General features: G+C 46.4%; 1 protein-coding gene across 2 annotated transcripts in view; it reads right to left on the bottom strand.

Annotated features, from left to right (window-relative positions):
- Positions 1-15,747, bottom strand: part of BTAF1 (B-TFIID TATA-box binding protein associated factor 1) — an 84,417-nt gene that overhangs the window by 68,272 nt on the left and 398 nt on the right. The gene's annotated exons all lie outside the window — the stretch shown is intronic.

Below are 15,747 nucleotides of genomic sequence, written 5' to 3'. Positions count from 1 at the left end.
GACCCGGGCACGGGTCGTGCTGAACTGCATCCCTAGGAAGGTTAAGCGTTGGGATGGGACCAGGGAGGATTTGTCCATGTTGATCAGCCAGCCTAACCGGAAGAGAGTGTTCAAGGTGATCTGGAGACTGTGGAGACAGTCCCTGAACGTGGGGCCTTTGATTAACAGGTCGTCGAGGTAGGGTATGATTACAATTCCCCTAGTTCGAAGAATGGCCATAACTGTCGCCATCACCTTCGTGAAAACCCTCGAGGCTGTGGCGAGGCCGAAGGGGAGGGCAGTGAACTGGTAATGCGCGTTCTTGAAGGTAAAGCGTAGGAACTTCTGATGTGACGCGTATATTGGGATGTGAAGGTATGCATCCTGAATGTCCACTGAACATAGATATTCCCCGGCCTCCATTGAGGCGATTACAGACCTGAGGGACTCCATCCTGAACTGTCGGATGCGTACATGTCAGTTTAGCAGTTTGAGGTCCAGAATCGGACGTAGTGAGCCGTCCTTTTTTGGGACGACGAAGAGATTTGAGTAAAAACCGGAAAACCTTTCCTGAACGGGAACCGGGACTATGACTCCTGAGCATAGAAGAGAAGTGATGGCTTGGAGGAAACCGGGAAGCAGAGATGGTTGTGGGGGGCGGGACCTGAGAAAACGTGATCGTGGGCTGGAATCGAACTCGATCTTGTAGCCGGAAGTCACAATTTCTTTGACCCAGGCATCCTCTATTGCCGGGAGCCAAGAATCTGTGAACAGAAGGAGACGGCCGCCCACCCTGGGAGAAGTCCCAGGTGGGAGTGACCCGTCAGGTTGAGGAAAACCTGTTGGATCGAGATCGTGATCCAGAGGACTTGGAGGAGCGACTCTTTGGGCGCCAGTTAGGCGTGGGCCTCAAGGAGGGTTTACGACTGTCCCGCTGTGCTGGAGTACAGTCCTGTTGAGAGGAGGGGTTCGGTTGAGCGAACTGACGAAAGGACCGGAACTGAAGGGGGCGTCTCCTAGGAAAAGGGCGTTTGGGTCTGGGCTGGGGGAGGGAGGTGCTCTTACCCCTGGTAGCATCAGAGATGATCTGATCTAGCTTGGAGCCAAACAGCCTGGAACCTTGAAAAGGAAGATTAGTTAGAGATCTTTTGGAAGCCGGGTCGGCGTTCCAGGCTTTAAGCCAAAGAATTCTACGTAAGGCAACGAGATTACTGGAAATCCGGGCTGAGCATGCAGGGGAGTCGAGGGACGCCGTAAGCAGATATTTCGCGGCGTGGCCGACTTGATCAGCTAAGTCGGCCAGATTGTCCGGGGAGGCCCCTGCTAGGATGCCCTGTCTGAGCTGTTTGGCCCATGCGGACACCGCTTTTGATACCAAAGTTGAGGCGAAGGAAGGGCAAAGAGGTGCCCGCAGCCTCAAAGGCTGACTTAGAGAGGGCTTCAACTTGTCTATCCATGGTATCCTTAAGGGAGGAACCGTCCGGGAGGGACAGTACAGTCTTGGCGGAAAGGCGAGAGACGGGAGGATCCACAGATGGTGACTCGGTCCATTTGCTGACAAGGTCGTTGTTAAATGGGTATAGGACGTTTAACTGTTTCTTTCCTGTAAAGCGCTTTTCTGGATGCTCCCACTGCTTTTGAAAAACGCTGTCAAATTCTGCATTAGAAAAAGTGCGTGCAGGATGCTTAATCTTTTTGAAGGAAACTGAGTAGTCCCGGGAAGGGCTCTCGTCTTCTGTAACATGCAGAGTCTGATTGACAGCCGTTATAAGGCTGTATCATGTCCTGGATCCTGGAATACTGGTCTGTGTCAGAACCAGAGTCTGAATCTGAAGCAGAGTTAGATCCCGGGGCGACCTCCGGGGAGGAGGTGTGAGACGCAGGGAGCATCTTGGAGTCTGGAGAGCTGGAGGATGAGCTTGCATGAATCAGTTTGAGAACGTGCCGTCAGTCTGCCCCTGTGAGGAGGGGGCAGGGGTGCCTGCGAATAGTCTGTGGGGACGTTCGGAGCGCTGGTGGCTGTGGATAGCATAGGCAAACGTTCTGGCAAGCGTTCTAAGAACTGCACCAGAGATTGAGAAACCTTGGTGAGGTCAGAGACAGACTGTGACATAGCAACAGCCCACTCCGGAGGGGAGGGGGTTACCACGTCCTGAGCGGCGGGGGGGGATCTTGGGGTGCCAGCATGGCGGGAGGTTTGCAGGTCGAGCAGAAGGCCGTAGTGAGACCCGCGGGCCACTTAGTACCGCAAAGAGCACAGGCGTAGTATGTGACAATGTGAGAGGGACGGACTGAGGGCTCCCTGGGTTTGGGCATATGTGCCTGACCAGGGATACTGCAGAGGGGAGCGCTGTGAGCAGGGAGGGAAGGGGGGCTTGTGTCAAGACAGAGCCTACCCGATCCTGCAGAGAAGCGGTCCCGTGTCCCCCTGAAGGCTCCGAAGGTGAGGTTGGAGCTGGTCGCAGTAGGTGCCGACGGAATAGGGAGCTGCGTGCGGCAGAGCGATGACGTCAGAGGATGCTGGTTGATGACGGAGCGTGGGAGGCTCCAATAGGCAGATGGGAAGGGGGGCGGGCTTGAGAAGCCCCCCGATGATAGGTCCGCGGAAAGGCACGAGGGCGTGACAGAAGCGTCACTATGCACCTCAGTCCTGATTGGTCAAATAGTAGGGGGCGTATGGGCGTCGGAGCGGGACCGCCCACAGGACACGCCCCCCCCCCCCCGGAGAAAAAGCGCGGCAGATTTACCGTGCGTAAGGGACAAGGAGGAAGTGGCCCAGGGAAGTGCTGTTAAGCACCATGTTTGGAGGGCGGGGGGGGCTGGGGAACAGGCTAGGAGACGGTGTCAACCACAGACAACTGGGGGAAGGTCACCCGCAGGGACCACAGTCTCCCTCCCAGGCCGCTCCGAGGAGGGGGCTGGGGAACAGGCTAGGACTGGCCACCGAGATCACCCTGAGACACCCTAAGGTGACAGGGGATAAGTCCTGCCCAGCGGGTCCGAGAGTGGGCAATGTGGGGGTAGTCACATTGCTCTCTCGGTCGCTAGTCGGTTAACAGGGGACGCAATGTGCCCTGTTAGCCTGAAGAGCTGTATATGAAAGAGAAAAAACAAACAGTAATAAAACATAACAGGGTTGGATGAGAAGGATCCAGCTCTACCTCCTGCAGACACTAAGCTTAAACTGGTGAGCTTGGTGCCTGTAGGCGGGTGCATACTGTGGAGGAGGAGCCATTTTCCTTTTTTTCCCCCTTTTTTTTGCATAGTGTCAACCTTCTAGCGACAGCAGCATACACCCCATGGTCCTGTGTCCCCCAATGAAGCGATAGAGAAATAAATTCAACTAGATGTAAAAGGAAAATCTTTTCTTTGCAATAGAGGAAACGAAGAAACCTTTCATTACACACGTCAAACTCCGGCCCGCAGGGTGATTATATTTGGCCTGCGATACCAGCCCCGTCCGCCCACTGTACTGTGGTGGAGGGCCGCGGGGGGCCCACTGTACTGTGGTGGAGGGCTGTTAATAAATATCAAGGTTGTCCCGCAACTTAGCCCAAGTTTTTTTTTATTTTGGCCCTCTCTGTATTTGAGTTTGACATCCCTGCTCTAAAGGATAAGTTAAGGTTTATTGTTCACTCCTACGTGGAAGAGACCGAGACGAACTCCGTGTAGTCTTCTCTCAGCCACCTGGACGTACTATGGGACGGAAGGGAATTTCTTTTCCCCCCCACCATCTATTGCATCTGTTTCGGTTTTTGGCAATTGGGATGATGTTTCCTTTGCATGTACACAATACAAGAGGAGGGGTATCCTCGAAAGGAAAAGAAAGTTTTCAGCATGAGCTGTAATGTGTACATATCAGCAATGAATGAACAAACAAAATGCAACCGGCTGCCTGGTATCCGGTTATGGGTGACGTCCGCTCTAGTACACTATGGAAAAATTTACTTTAAGAAACAATAAAAATTGAACTTATCATAATGAGCATAACGATAGCTTCAAGCAGCACAGTAAACACCGCCACATGAGATTCCAATCCATAAAACAAGACACTACAGGAAGATGTAGCGGGTGGAGGAGAAAAAAAAAAAAAAAGCATTTTAAAAAAAAGGGGCTGTCTCGTCTTATTAAATTGGTAAAATTGCAGAGTACTTGTCAAAACAAGCAACTTTTCTTTCTTGTGAACGCTGAGGTAAATTGCAGAGATTTTTAATGATAAAATTTACAGCTTATTCCCATGGTTACCAGCCACCTTGGGAGGTGGCCAGTTTCCTAGGCAAAAGGCACACACTTGCATACGTTGCTCTGAAGCCGGTCGTACCCTGGATCCGGTCAGCTTCAGTGACCCTGAGCTTCCCAAGCTGCAGACGCAGAGCTGCCTCTGTTTGTAGCATCGGTGTACAGAGTCCTGGACAGTGACTGAGCCATGCCGCCCAACCAAGCTGTCAGGAGCGCACCACCATGCACACCCAGCAATCCTGGACGGTGACTGAGCCATGCCGCCCAACCAAGCTGTCAGGAGCGCACCACCATGCACACCCAGCAATCCTGGACGGTGACTGAGCCATGCCGCCCAACCAAGCTGTCAGGAGCGCACCACCATGCACACCCAGCAATCCTGGACGGTGACTGAGCCATGCCGCCCAACCAAGCTGTCAGGAGTGCACCACCATGCACACCCAGTAAGCTGCCAGCAGAAGAGTGCTGCACGCCTGATGAAAGTGAAACAACCCATTTAAAAAAAGAGAAACTGTCAGCAGGTTTTTTCTGCTCCATCTGAAGACAGTCCAGTCAAGAATAAATAGGAGTGGATCTGCAGTAACCAAAAGGGAGATGGCAGGTGCAGCTATCGCTCATGAACATACAGGAAGAAGATCAGAGAACTAGGAGAGATGCAGCAAATAAAAATAAATCAAAACTATAGCAAAAAAACAATACATAAGTGACCCAGTGCTAGAATCAGGGGTTCTGCCCCTACTGTATGCCACTCAAACAGGACAAACAAACAAACTGAGCTTAGTGAGTCTGAGCAAGGCCTTCCGACTACACGGACAGAGCCACTGAACGCAATTATGGGAATCGGGGATGGCCACTAAGATTGCTTAAAAAGGCTGCAACAAAACAACGGGTGAACAAAGTTTTTTTTTTGTACAGTAGCAACAAAAGTTATGAACTTTAATAAATGTAATGCACATGCTTTTTTTTTTTTTTTTTTTTTCCTTCTTTGACCGAATTGGAAAATTGCTAGGATTTTGAAAGCTGCAGGATGTCAATTCTTTCAGCATTTCTGCAAAGTTTTTCACCATAAAAAGCAATGAGAAAATGAAAAAAAAAAAACTTTATAAATATGTACTTGTAGACAAGGTTTGGAAAGTTAGTGAAAATGCAGCACTTGATTTCCAGTGTGAATAAACACAACATCTGTGCCTGAAACCAGAAAACGCTTTTAAGAGATCAGAGCGGACATCATAACTTGTACAGCTTGAAACATGTGACGGCATATTGCCAAAATAGGCAGTCAATATTTGTGGGTGGTTAAACCTCTGGGAATGATGGGAGCAGAGCAGAGATTTAGCGCCACCGTGCCCCCTTCTGAGCGGCACTCTGATCCCATCACCCTGCGAGGTGCCACTGTGCTGGAAATGAGCGGCTGCAGCTTTAGTAATGTGGCCCCTTCACTTAGGATCAGTGCCCACCCCCCCCCCTCCCCTAGAGGTCTGTACACCAGCATTACAAAACAACATTATCTATATACCCCGCAGATGGAACATGAAAACCAATTTAAAAGGAAAACATAGAGTAGCATTTCTCACACGGAGACCAAGCCGGACCGCAGCAGATCACAGGTAATGGCTCGTCATCTAGCTACCTCTCTACCATCAGCACAAACACTTAGCTCCACTATAAAGCCATTACCCGGCGATAAAACCTTTGAGCACATCACTCCACCCTTCCTGCCTTTGTTCCAAGCTAAGTATATAATCTTTAGTCCAAATACATAAAAAAGCCTTATACTACAAGATCAACGCCTGAAAGCAAAAAGGAAGCTGCAGTACCAGACACAACCAAATGGGCGGTGCTGTGTCAGACTCTCAGTTTGCAGATTTCATGCTGGGAAAACCTTAACATATGCTTAATCTTAAAAAAAAAACAAAAAAAAAAACACCACAACTAGATTTGACATGTAGAATTGTTATTTAATGAGCCCTATAGCATCATGATGGTAGTTGACTAAATGTTTCCTTGAAAACAAATTCATGCCATATCCATAGGATAAGACTAAATTGCCGGTCAAGAAGTCGGCGAAAGGGAGGGTCCTGTGCCTTGCTGCTCGTTACGACAGAGCAGCACAGACAATAGAGTAAGGCTGGGGACACGTTGCGTTTGGCCATACACCAGTGGCTCCATTTGAAGCCCTGAAGAAGAATATTTGGGCGGAACCCCTGACGGGCACACTTTGATGAAGCAGAGTCATTTTGTGCGGCTTCTGTTTCACCGCTGTCTTTTTAAGGCTGGGACAAAGTAATGAGTGGTCAAGACAGCTTATGGAGAGTAACTTACCGTACTCATTTTGCCCAGTACATGGTATAGATATTAATAGGGGTAAGAACTTATAAAGCTAGTACTTTTGCCGTTAAGAGAACAGGGACCGTCCCCAGTGCCGGGAACAACAGGCAGTGTGTGCTGTTCCAGCTAACAATCAGGCTTGTTGTACAGAGAAGTATCAGATCTAACAAGCTTGCCCTCCAGCCCTGTGTCAGAAAGGAAAGGCACAGTGTTCCCAGATCTGCAGGCGTCACACGCCATTTGCATTTTCATATTCTTCCTACTAAGCACATGCTTTCAAATTTCTGCAGAAAGTGACTTTGCATAAAACACCGGTTGATAAACGTCGGAAAAAAAAATCGCCAGACAGATAAAACCACACCATTAGCGTAAAATGAGGTGTAAGGCCAGGTCAAAAGGGGTATTCAGGTCACCAATATGAGGTCACTCACCAGGCACCCCCATAGATCAGCCGCAGTGTGTGATGTCTAACAGCTACTGCCGAGAATTGCAGATTCATTTTAATAGGAGCTGTAGCGTCCAGCTTTGTACACAGTTTACATCCAGCAGCTACAGATAACAGCGTCGGACCCCCACCGAGCTCAAAAAAACAAACATAAAAGACATAAGAGTGTGTTGCTCATTTATCAGACTCTTTAATCTGCATTCACACAGTGCGGCTTTTTGCTTGCAATACGTGAACGCAGCCTTACATGGCCAAATAACTAAGTCGAGTGGCTTAGTCCCACGTATCACAAAGGCAGAACGTTCAAAGACACTAGAAACTGGCTAATCAGACATCTGGCGAGCATATATATTATATACATGGCTGATAAGTATGCCAGATGCTGCTGCTATAAGATGATATGCTATACAAATACATTATGCATCAAAAACAGACAGTAACAGAAGAGTCACTTCTACAGCAAACTGCAGCAAGAGCATTGGCAGGAGCAAGCATTCTCCTAAGTGCTTAGCCCATTATAATAAGACGCATGGCATTATTGGCAGCTCCTAAGTGCCCAGACCAAGAATAAAAAAAAATCTCAAGTATCCGAACAGGAGAGAAAGAAACACCCAAATCATAGCAATAAGGGTTTACCATACAAATCTCCAAAAAAATAAAAAATTGTGATGCTGACGGGTCATTCCCCTTTTAAGAAGCCCCTATTAGACCATGTTCACATGTTGCATTTTTGCTCTATTTTCCTGCAGGCAAAAACCTGACCTCTTAACAGTAAAGAAATTGCTTACAAAAATCAGGTTCTCTCAGGGTCCCAAAGTTCCACCACAGAAACATGAACACAGGTCACCAATGCAAGACATACAGGTGCTGCTCACAAAATTAGAATATCATCAAAGTTAATTTCAGTTCAATACAAAAATTGAAACTCATTATAGAGAGTCATTACAAGCAGAGTGATCTATTTCATGTGTTTATTTCTGTTAATGTTGATGATTATGGCTTACAGCCAAAGAAAACACAAAAGTCATTATCTCAGTAAATTAAAATTAACAAAAAACAGCTACAAAGGCTTCCAATGTTTAAAAAAGGTCCTTTAGTCTTGTTTCAGTAGGCTCCACAATCATAGGGAAGACTGCTGACTTGACAGATGTCCAGAAGGCAGTCATTGACACAGTCCACAAAGAGGGTAAGCCACAAAAGGTCATTGCTAAAGAAGCTGGCTGTTCACAGAGTGCTGTATCCAAGCATATTAATGGAAAGTTGAGTGAAAGGAAAAAGTATCGTAGAAAAAGGTGCACAAGCAACCGGTATAACCGCAGCCTTGAAAGGATTAAGAAAAGGCCATTCAAAAATTTGGGGGAGATTCACAAGGAGTGGACTGCTGCTGGAGTCATTGCTTCAAGAGCCACCACACACAGACGTATCCAGGACATGGGCTACAAGTGTCACATTTCTTGTGTCAAGCCACTCATGACCAATAGACAACGCCAGAAGCGTCTTACCTGGGCCAAGGAGAAAAAGACCCGGACTGTTGCTCAGTGATCCAAGGTGTCGTTTTCAGATGAAAGTAAATTTTTCATTTCATTTGGAAATCAAGGTCCCAGAGTCTGGAGGAAGAGTGGAGAGGCCACAATCCAAGCTGCTTGAGGTCTAGTGTGAAGTTTCCACAATCAGTGATGGTTTGGGGAGCCATGACATCTGCTGGTGTAGGTCCACTGTGTTTTATCAACACCAAAGTCAGCGCAGCCGTCTACCAGGAAATTTTAGAGCACTTCATGCTTCCCTCTAACAAGCATTTTGGAGATGGAAATCTCATTCTCCCGCAGGACTTGGCACCTGTCCACACTGACAAAAGTACCAATACCTGGTTTAAAAGCAACAGTATCACTGTGCTTGATTGGCCAGCAAGCTCGCCTGACCTTAACCCCATAGAGAATCTATTATAGAGAATCTATGGGGTATTGTCAAGAAGATGAGACACCAGACCCAACAATGCAGACGAGCTGAAGGCTGCTATCAGCGCAACCTGGGCTTCCATAACACCTCAGCAGTGCCACAGGCTGATCGCCTCCATGCCATGCCGCATTGATGCAGTAATTGATACAAAAGGAGCCCGACCAAGTATTGAGGGCATTTACTGAACATACATTTCAGGAGGACAACATTTCAGATTTAAAAAAAAAAAATTTCAAGCTGTTATAAAGTATTCTAATTTACTGAGATAATGACTTTTGTGTTTTCATTGGCTGTAAGCCATAATCATCAACATTAACAGAAATAAACACTTGAAATAGATCACTCTGTTTGTAATGACTATATAATACATGAGGGTCACTTTTTGTGTTGAAGAACTTAACTTTTAGATGATATTCTAATTTTGTGAGAAGCACCTGTATGTGAAACAATAAAACCATTTGTGGGAAAAAAGGGAAATTTGATCAAGTTATTTAGTGGAAAAATATTATGTCTGAAAAAAATAGTGGCTATTCTGAACAAAAAAAGTTCATGAAAAAATACACAATTACAAATGTAACAGTGAGAGGAAGTGAATTGGTCTGGAATAGTTTACTCAAGATATTGGCAGAGCATTGAGTTTGTAGTACACTGTTTACTTTTACACTTTGGTCAGCCCTTGAGTTGATCAGTTATTGTTCAATTTCACACCTCGGTCGACCAATGTTTACTTTACACACATCACTAATTTAATTAAACAGTAGTAATCCTAACTGCCATCTCAGATGACCAAGACATTATTATTTAAACATGATGGGGGTGGGTGGGTGGTAAGGGGTAATCACAAATAAATGTGTTTCACATACAGCTGTACATGCTTTTTTCACTAAAAATGCCTGCAAAACCTGATACCTGATTTTTTTTGCACTTAGGCTGTGTGCCCACGATGCGTTTTTTTAAGCGTTTCCACAGCGGCAAAAACGCTGCAGAAACGCATGGTAGAAGGCCTGCCATGTTCCCCAATGATAATCCGCACGTGCTGTGCACAGGCTGTAGAAATTTCCGCTGCGGGTTATCTTTGCGGAAAAAAACGCAGCGCTACCAATTATTTTACGGAAGCGCTGCGTTTTCGCCGCCATTGACTTGCATCGGAACGCATGACATCCGCATCACTGCACCTGTACATGCGGAATCCAGGCGTTTCAATGTGCGGATGGTACGCAGGTGTGGAGGAGAGGAGACTCCCCTCCAGACCCAGGTACCATAGAACCTGTATAAAAAAAAAAAAAATAATAATAATATTATACTTACCTTCTGATGGCCCCCGGTCTCCTTGTCTTCGCTTGCCGGCAGATCGCGGTGGACTGAAGGACCTGCGCTAACGTCATTTAGTCATGTGACGGGTCACGCAACGCTGACATCGGCAGGTCCTTCAGTCTACCGCGAGCTGCAGGCAGCCAGGACGGAGCGAAGCAAGACTGCGGGGGCCATCGGAAGGCAAGTATAATTTATTTATTTAATTTTTTTTTTTTTTTACATTCTTTGTGGTCACAGTATATAAATCCATGCCGGTTGCATGGATTTATATAGTGTGACCAAGTTGACAAGCACTTTTCCAAGTGATGCTAAAATCGTTTGGAAAGCGCTTGTCAACCCGCATGCGGAAATGCATGTGAAGAACGCTTCACATCCGCATGTCCCTGGCAGGAAAAACGCATGTACAATCCGCATGCGTTTTTTTCTGCCAGGGAGATGCAGAAATGCTCAGGAAAAATCCGGAGCATTTCTGCATCGTGGGCACATAGCCTAACTCTGCCTTTCTATGGGTGAAAAAATGCTGAGAGTAGTGACACGCTACAGTTTTCAAAAAGCAGCAGTTTTCCAATTCAGTCAGGAAAAAAACATGTGCATGAGACTTCTGAACACTCAGCTTTTTAAGCTATGTTTTACAATACCAACAAACTATCATAAAAAAATGCAACATGTGAACATAGCCTTAGTGCATATATCAATGCACCTATGCCAAGAGAACAACTGTCTTAAAAGGGTATGTAAAGGCATACACTACCTCAATAGGACATCAAATGTGCAGAGGAGCTATGGCCAGCCAGGCAGGCATACATCGGGGTTATCGTTGCCCACAGAAAACATTAAAAGGATGCACCAAGGCTCCAATTCATCGAGGAGTTCACCAGAATTCTGACGTAAAATCATTTTATTTTATAAATACAAACATATTCCAGCCAGCTCCACCAAAGAGCACCCAACAATTACATCCTAATTTATGCCAAAAACGTACATCAGTCCCTGGCTGGAGTTATCGCTAGCAGTGGCGTACATTTGTAAGATGTGACAAAGGATCATTGCAAGGCAGCACACGCCCCTCACTGAACTCGACGATTCTCACTCCTGCGCTCACTACGTTGAAGCGGTCGACCACTACTCAGACAAGCGCGTCTCGATTACCAAATTCTCCAGCATAGGAAAACACAACAACCACCTAAACTTACCTAAAGGTGCCAGTCCAGAGATGCCTTGGCTCGCGTGACTATATTCCTCATGAGCCCTGCAGCCAATTAGTGGCCGCTTCACTATCTGGAACGGCGCCAGAGGAGAGTACAGGCCGTTATCACTTTATATGGGGTTTATAGCAACTGAGAGGGGGCTGTCCGAGTAGTGGACAACCCCTTTAAGACTAGAGTGTAAAATGCCAATCCTAATTTATTAATAAATATCTGATGGCACGTTACAAGCCTACGATGAATATACCATTATTCATGACTATAGTTATTCCATATGATGGCATAGGGGAATCTAATGATTGTCAATAAGGGGATGTGACAGTGATACAACAAAGTTAATAATCTTTTTTTTTTATATATATAGCGCCAACATATTCCACAGCGCTTTACATACATTATTACTGCTGTCCCCATCAGGGCTCACAATCTATATTCCTTATCAATATGTCTTTGGAGTGTGGGAGGAAACCAGAGAAAACCCACACAAACACAGGGAGAACATACAAATTCCTTGCAGATGTTGTCCTTGGTGGGATTTGAACCCAGGACCCCAGCGCTGCAGTGCTAACCACTGAGCCACCGTGCTGCTCTAAAAGATTTAAACGCGAAACCTGTTTTTTTTGGCTCACAAGTCACACATAATGTTGCTAAACACCATAATACATATTGCCTGCAACATCTGACCAGTCTGCACTCCGTATATGTGGAATAGATATATACTCGTTTTCCAGTAGTAACAATGTTGCTCTGCCCCAAATTAAACGTGTCAGAGTTCCAAAATATCAGAGGCATGGAGAGAAAGACGAGATCGTGTAGTTTGCAAATGTTGGTCACCAGCGATTCTGCCACCAGCACTATGGCAGATTCTAACCACACTCATGCCTCCCGACCACCGCACATCACATGCTCCACCCTGGGAATAGACCACCACACACCTTGACTGCAGTCAGAAATAAGCAACGGACATGTTAGAATCCAATTTTCCTGATTATTATTTTGCTGACATCTGTCATGGGTGAGCAAACAGTCAGGACACCTTAAAGGGAATCGTTCCCAAGTTTTTTTGCCAACCCACCTGGGAGCTGCGACATGACATAGGGGCAGAAACACCGATTCCAACTATGTGTGCCGCAGTTTTGCTAAAATTCCTATCTGCAGTAGATCTAGCAGTTCTCTGAATGCTGGGCCCTGAATAACCCCACCCACATCACTGATTGGCTGCTTCCGGTGTACACTGTGCATAGGCAGAAAGCTGTCAATCAGTAGTGTTGGTGGGGTTATACAGAGCTCAGCATTAATAGAACTGGCAGATCTGCAGCAGATAAAACAGGGTTTTTACCAAAACTGCAGCAAGCAGCCCAGTAAGTGATACATCACTGGGATCAATGTCTGTCTGTAAATTATGCTGCTCTCAGATTAGGTGGAAGAAGCCTAGTGCCAGATTCACTTTAATACTCATTAGATGTTTGGCCGGTCCACGACTCCCTTCATGATACACAGCTAAGCTAAAGCAGCTTTACAGCTTGGACATTAACAAACAGCTCCTCAAAGCTCAGCTTGCTGGGAGGAAGCAGTGGGATACTGGCAATAAGACATGAAAGCATAGCCTCGTGTTCATGATGACAGGTAGGTTTTTACCTGCACTGCCCTTTCATTTCCCAGAGGCATCTTGCAGACGCTTAGCCACTCCCTTCGAGTCCCTGGTACTGCAACCCCAACACACGCTGCATTGTTAAGGAAAGGATGTACGTGTATTTCACTGTGAGAATAACCAACAGATGGGTCACGATCAGTACCATGTGGTCTGTGTCGCGCTTGGAACTGCCGGCTCGATCCTGACCTATCTATTGGCTATTCAAACACTGAAATACACGTACATCCTTTCCTTAACCACGCCCCTGAGGAAGTTGGACACGAAACGTGCGTTGGAGTGTAGGGATCAGGGACTCCATTGGCATCCACATTGCAGCTGTCATATTTAGATATTATACATACGACTAAACCTACATACTCTACTTTTTCCGGCCTCTTAAGCATGGACTCTATATACTTTGCACAGAATGTGTGCTGGGAACTTGATTTGTTTTGGGTTTTGTCTTTAAAGCCTACACTGATTACTGATGTGCTTTGTGGAATTTATTCATTAGCTGTAATTGTCTCTATATCTAATAATTTTTTGGTATTTAATAGTGACACCTGTTCTTCACTGTACCCTGCTGTCCCTCAGAATCTGAGGTGCCTGTTTATCCCTTTTTGTGCTATTGTATGTTTCTTAGTGTAATAAAAATTTATATTTTTAATATATTTGCTGGCAAATATGGCTAATGATCACACGCCTAGATCTGGTACCAAACTAATTGATTTATATGCATTGACTAGCGCAGCAGTCCTAGATAAGGTATTTAAGGACAACCATTCTTTTCATTGATAAGGATTTATACACTGAGGAATTGTACTGCAGTGAAAATCTGATGTGTAACTAGACAGGAACTGCGTGTCAATATCTAAAACTGGATTGCACGGAGAGCAGTTTTATTTTGTAATACACATTTTTCCCACACATTGTTCTGTGCTGGAAAGTCTCCAGTGCATGTGTGAATAGGAGCTAAAGGGATCAAGGCTTTTCACCTGTGATCAGAGTCTGATCACTGAGGGTCCCACTGCTGGAACCTGAACAAGTGTGAATAAGCTTTAGTAGCAACGCTCGTTCCCGATTGTGTAATCATGCAAGCGATCAAGTGAGCAAAGCGTTCGCTCGGTGATCGTTCATTTACCACAAACTGTCTGATCACTCATCGATGATCAGACAGTTTATACAAGAATAAAAAATAGTAATTGCCATCGGCAGCACATCACCACATGTAATGTGCTACATATAAACACTGTATGGGGGCAGCGCGGACGTATCGGTGCTAGTTCTGTACCCACTGGTCATCGGCTTGTGCCGTCCAGTAAATGAGTGAATTGTTATAAAGCCTTCCTGCTTACTGGGATAGGGCAGAGCTCTGCTGCTGCTTGATTGACAGTTCGGACCAGCAGAATCGCTGTCTTGGACTTCGCGCTCTCTCATGCTGCATGCACAGATGGGGGGGGCATCAGCCGTGACTCTACAGCAGCAGAGGAGCAGCCAGTTTAGGAGGTAACAGCAATTCCACCCAGCTTCAGAATATCTCACGCTTAGTATGGGAAAAAAAAAAAAAAAGTGCTACCGCAGTGTTGGCCGGAAACCTAGGCAGCAAGCTGTAAAAAAAAAATACAATTAAAAACACCTCTGTTCTTGAGAAAAGGAGACTATTCCAAAGTTTAAGAGTTGTTTGTTTTTACAACCACTTTGCAACTTTAACAAGTATCGAACACGAGACTAACTCGAGGGTGCAGCGACAGTCGAATAGTCACGCTTAAAGGGAATGTCACCAGGTGTTTGCACCTAATCTGAGAGCAGCATAACGTAGGGGCAGAGACCCTGACTCCAGCGATGTGTCACTTACTTGGCTGCTTGCTGCAGTTTTGATAAAAATCTATTTTTTATCACTAAAGGACTAGTAAACTAGTAACCCCACCCCCACCACTGATGTGCATAGGCAGAAAGCTGCCAGTCAGTGGTGGGGGCAGGGTTATACAGAGCTCACAATCAGAAAGCAGATAAAGTTATTTTATCCAAACTGCAGTAAGTGATATATTACTGGAATCAGGGTCTCTGTCTTTACATTATACTGCTCTCAGATGTGGAAGCAAAACCTTGCTGACATGGTGCGTTTAAAGGGAACCTATGACTGGAGCAGCGGTGGAGCTGGCACCACGTGTATGGGATCAGTAGAGCATCTAGAGCAATGTAAGCAGCGGAGGACAGAGTAGCACAGACAAGCAGCAGCATGCATGCTCCCCTGGTGATGAGGGGGGACATGGGACCCCCATTCTCAGGATTTGGGAGGGTCCTGGCACACTTTTCCTGTGTTGATCCAGGAAAATCAGCATTTAAAGGGCAAATGCCAAATCTCTAGTCAGCCCTTGACTAATGCTCCTTAATGAAAAGTGTCAGAAGGAATGAGCCCAGCAGGAGATGGGAGAGGCAGCCCCCCACCCCAATAATAGGGGTCACCCTGCTCTCCCCGGAGAAGAACACTGAAGTCTGCAGTAATGGAGCAGAGGACGAGGCCGGGGCTGTGGTGGAGGGGTGATCGCCCGATCGCGTCCCGCAGAGGCAGATAAGGGGTCTCCCCTGCCAGGAGACCCCCGCAGATCACGTGTCAGGACACATGTGGGGTGCAGGCTTTGTGTGGC

This window comes from Phyllobates terribilis, unplaced genomic scaffold, assembly GCF_046119375.1.
Source record: "Phyllobates terribilis strain yellow unplaced genomic scaffold, ASM4611937v1 Scaffold_5__5_contigs__length_657084704, whole genome shotgun sequence".
NCBI classification, from domain to species: Eukaryota; Metazoa; Chordata; class Amphibia; order Anura; family Dendrobatidae; genus Phyllobates; species Phyllobates terribilis.
The sequence above is the reverse complement of the archived record's forward strand: the minus strand, read 5'-3'. Positions and strand labels throughout refer to the sequence as shown.